Here is a 5,360-nt window from a genome sequence, read left to right on the forward strand (position 1 = left end):
TTAACATCTGCCTTCCATGCTGGCATGGGTGGGACAGTTTGACAGCTTGCACCAGACTCTTGTGACTGTTTTAGCAGGATTTTTACAGTTGGATGCCCTTCCTAACACTAACCATCCAGCAGAGTGGACTTAGTGCTTTTTATGTGGCACTAGCACAGGCAAGGTTAGTTTTGGCAAGGTTTTACTGCTGAATGCCCTTCCAAATGCCAATCACTTTATAGTGTGGACTGGATACTTTTTAAGTGGCACCTGCACTGACAGGGTCACCAAGTAACTTGAAAGACAAAAATCTTTTGAGAGGCGAAGGGGCATTGGAGGAGGTGATCTTGTGTCAGATGATGAAAGGCTATAGTGAGACAGAAACAGGTGTCTTGCTATAGAGAAGGTACAAGGTTACCCAGCCGGAGAGAGAGAGAGAGAGAGAGATCTGGAATAAAGACAGAAATAGGTGTGCTGCTGCAACCTGGGGGAAGTGAAGGAGAGAGAGAGAGTGGGAGACAGCAGAATAGAGATGGTAGCAAAATGCCTGGCATACTCATAAGGGATCAGAATATAAATGGGATGGTTGAGTAAAGGAAGAGATATATAGATGGTGGCAAGTGCCAGGGTATACCCTTGAGGTTCAAAGGTCATAATATAAGTGGCAAGATATTACCAAAAAAGCCTGATTAAAGAGTGCAGAGGAAAGACGGGAAGTGAATATTGAAAACCTGGGTATATATAGAATGGGAGGGGGCTACTGGATAGCAATGATACAGAGAAACAAAGCTGAGGACAGGATTGGAGAGTGAGAGGTAGGCATAGTGCATGAAGAAGGAAATGTGAAGAAGACAAAAGATGTAGTGATATAGATTGGTTTGTTGGGGTAGGGTGAGTGAAAAGTTTTCTTGTTATGTCTAGGTGGAACACCTGGCTCACACTCATGAGATGGTGAATTCGATTCCCAGACTGAGCTGTGTGTTGTGTTCTTGAATGAGACACTTTTATTTCACATTACTCCAGTTCACTCATATAAATACAGCTAAGAGCTTTATAGGTGTGAAACCAATGGTCACTCTCCGATCAACCATAACAAACAACTTTCTAGTGTGTGCATATATGGGAAACTCCCTTCAGTCCTGATTGACCGTGGGATTGCACCTAGAAAGTTACCCTCTGAGGCACAAGTCCAGGAAAGGTTGTTTATGGAAGGCCAGCAGTCGCCCATGGATACCAGCCTTTCCTCTCCACACCACTGATGTTATGCAAAGGAAAGGCAAAGGCCCATACGGCTTGGCACCAGTGATGTCGCAACTCATTTCTACAGCTGAGTTAACTGGAGCAACGTGAAATAAAGTTTCTTGCTCAAGAATACAACACAGCCCACTCTAGGAATCAAACCCACTACCTCATGATTGTGAGCCTGACACTAACTACTGAGCCATGTGCCTTCACATGTGCGTATATATATATATAGTTTTAATATGAACAGCAGTTTGCAATATTTCACCAAAATGGAGAATTACAAATGTGACTAAATGTTACTAGGGTGTTAGAAAACGCCTACATTGTTAGAAATAAGAGCTAAACTGCTAAAGTGATGAGGCAACAGAAATTGTCAAAACTGACTTGTCAGTATTAAGAATTCTCAATCAGCACTTTTCAGACCATTATGGTCCCTGTTAGTGTATAAGCTTTCATTCGTGTGCATGAACTACAACATTAGAGCGGTTTATCTCTTATTTCTAGCAATGTAAGTGTTTCCTAACATCCTAGTCACGTTTATATATGTGTGTGTGTGTATATATATATTTATATAAAATACTACTTGATGCTGAGGTCCATCAATGTAATCAGCTTAACTACTCCTGAGGGAGAGTCTAAAAACTGCACAAACACAAAATGTCGTAAACCATATGGTTGCCAAGTGGGACTCATAAACCACGTGGGTATGAATACTTTGCAGTTATTTACATTTTTATTTACAGTTCCAAGGAATTGTTTCTTCAGTTACATAGTTTCTTCATTTGACCACGTATTTGCTTCGTTATTTGGTTCATGTTTAGGTTTTAGCTCAATTTACGAGAAAATCAAATTTTCGAATGTACACAAGGGAGAAAACTTTGGGAACAAAATTAATAAAGGGAAGTAACTCTGTCATCTAAATTTTCTTTTACATGTTACATTTCACAAGCGAAATAATAATTTCCAATTATGTTTATCATATGCATTGTCTCCCTCGTTAACCAGTATTATCTCATGTGCAAGATATTTAATTCAATATCTGCAAAATCATTAAGCTCTATGTTGTAGATGCATCAGTGAACGACACATTACTAAACAACTGAAAATAATTTCTACTCCAACATCTAGTCTGTAAGCTTTATACTATCGCTCATGTGATTAGTGGAGTGAGTGATGCTACAAGCTGACCGTTGTAATAATCCATTATCGCTGTTGTTGTCTCAACTTCAGGTCAGGCCTGATTAAGCAAACAAACCTATGATTTAAGGAATTTTAATCGTAGTTATCCTATGGAATTTTCGTGATGTGGTATATCTAAAATTACATCATCCAGTGTGTCGTGAAGGCACGTGACTTAGTGGTTAGAGTATTCGGCTCACAATCGCAAGGTCATGAGTTCGATTCCCAACGATTCGTTGTGTTCTTGAGCAAGACACTTTATTTCACGTTGCTCCAGGTCACTCAGCTAGCAAAAATGAGTAGTATCTGTGTTTCAAAAGGTCAGTCTTGTCACACGCTGAATCTCCCAGAGAACTACACTAAAGGTACACGTGTCTGTGGAGTGCTCAGCCACTTGCACGTTAATTTCCTGAGCAGGCTCTTCCGTTGATCGGATGATCAACTGGAACTCTTGTCGTCGTCGTAACCGACGGAGTGCCAATGCCAGTCAGCCATCCAGTGTGTCTTTCTTTTTGTAAGTCAAAAGAGTAGGCTTGAAGGAGATCTGATACATGGAAATACATACAGATAAATCTGTGTGCATTACAAATATATATGTGTGTGTGTGTGTGTGTGTGAGTGTTCGTTTTAACGCCGACTCTTCCATGCTCGCATGGGTCAGACAGAATTGGTTGAGACAGACTTTCTACAGCCAGACACCCGTTTTATACACACACACGCACGAACATCTACACAGTTTCACAGTTTCTGTCTACCAAATTCACCCACAAGTCATTGGTCAGCCTAGGGGTATAGTAGGAAACACTTGCCTAAAGTGTCGTGCTGTGGGACAACCTGAAACTACGTGGTTGAAAACCGAGCCTCTTAACCACACAACCATGCCTGGTGTTATATAGATTTATGTAGTGGAGATAAAAAGTAGGATTAAAGGAGACCATAGTCTGAATAAGCCACATGACTTCGAAGTCACTATTCAACGACATGTATACATGGGAATAGCATATTCTATTGTATTCTCTGACCAGAAGTTTTGACCTCCTTTTTGTACTTGTGTTGCTGATCATTTCACATGTCATAACAGTCCATCTATATGGAAGGGCAACAGAGAAAGGAGCTGATATGGAAGGGCAACAGAGAAAGGAACTGATATTGGAAAGCAACTTAAATCAAATAAAAGAAAAACTAATAATAATATGCAGATGCAGCACAAAGTTTTGTCAGTGAACAGGTCGCGGTTTCAAAGCGACGAAAATATTTCGAAACAAATTAAAATTTAAAGGCTTACAAACATCTTCCACACTGCATTTGTTTTGTTTCAGCACACGATCTCAGATCAAGTTACTTGCTATGCAAGTACATCTTCGTAATAATAATATAAACAAAACAAAAAAGTTTCAAGAAATCTAGCGATCGTTAGCTCGATGTATGGCGAAGACTGGAACGGAGTGAACAAATCGCCATGTTTAATAAAATTAAGTTCTGTCGTTTAGCTTTTAGATATTTTTTACTTGTTTCAGTTATTAGACTGTGGCTCTGCTGGGGCACCGCCTTGAATTTTATTCGAACAGCAGGAGTTATTTTTTTAAGTACTTATTCTGTTGGTGCCTTTTACCGAACAGCTAAGTTATGGGGACGTAAACACACCAACAGCGGTTGTCAAGCGGTAGTGGGAGACAGACACAAAGACACGCACATAGATATATACATACATATATTTACGACGGTCTTCTTTCAGTTTCCATCTACCAAATCCGTTCACAAAGCCTTAATCGGCCCGAGGCTACAATAGAAGGCGTCACGCAATGGGACTGAACTCGGAACCATTTGGTTAGGAAGCACGCCTATTTTTTATAGTCATTTTTCTGGGAAATCACGATTCTGAGGAGAGGAGAATTTCATGGAATCAAACTCCGCATTCTCTTCTCACTAATAAAAGAAAAAGGTTGAAGGTGGAAGATTTCATTAATATTTGAGTATAAGACCATTATTTGTCAGTTTGCGTCAAATAGATCCATTCTACAGCGAGGTAACTCAAGGGTAGTAACTCTTCAGGTATTTTCTTATCAAATATCCTAAGAGTTATTTCCCCTTTAGTTGATTTACTAACAACGCCAATTTCATTAATATTTTTAACCTTCACATTTAGACTTGCTCAACTCCTATTTACTCGCTTATAACATTGCTCCTTGTTGCTTACATATCACCAAACTATACCCTACAATATATTACTCACTCTCTCCAGCGGCAGAAGTGTACCTCGGTTTTTGTTACTAACACTGGTTAGATACACCTTGAGTATTTTTTTCCAAGTCATTGTTTGAAGTTATAACCCTAGTTAGTATTCATTTACAGTTTTCTATAAGCTTATTATTTATTCTATCAGTCTCTTTTGCCAAATTACTAAGTTACGGCGATGTGAACAAACCAACATCAATTGTCAAGCGGTGGTGGGGAACAAATACAGACACAAAGACACACATAGATGTACATCTTCTCCTCAACTTAGGATCGAGTTCCGTTCCAACTGACAGGTTGTAATTTGATTTGGTCGTATGTCGGATTTTTATTTTTGAATACTACCTTCAATCACGCAACTGATATTTGAAAGCGACTGAGGAAGAGACGGTGGCAGACAATAGATGCTTGAATTTGAAGGAGGCCTGAATTACCAGATGCTGCCAAAGTTATGCGTGCAGCTGCCCAACATCTGAAAATCAATTTTTTAAAATTTTCTTTACTCTCTTTACTCTTTTACTTGTTTCAGTCATTTGACTGCGGCCATGCTGGAGCACTGCCTTTTAGTCGAGCAAATCGACCCCATGACTTATTCTTTGTAAGCCTAGTACTTATTCTGTTGAACACTTTTGCCGAACTACTAAATTACGGGGACGTAAACACACCAGCATCGGTTGTCAAGCGATGTTGGGGGGATAAACACAAACACACACACACACATA

Source organism: Octopus bimaculoides, chromosome 1 (genome assembly GCF_001194135.2).
Source record: "Octopus bimaculoides isolate UCB-OBI-ISO-001 chromosome 1, ASM119413v2, whole genome shotgun sequence".
In the NCBI taxonomy this organism is placed as follows: Eukaryota; Metazoa; Mollusca; class Cephalopoda; order Octopoda; family Octopodidae; genus Octopus; species Octopus bimaculoides.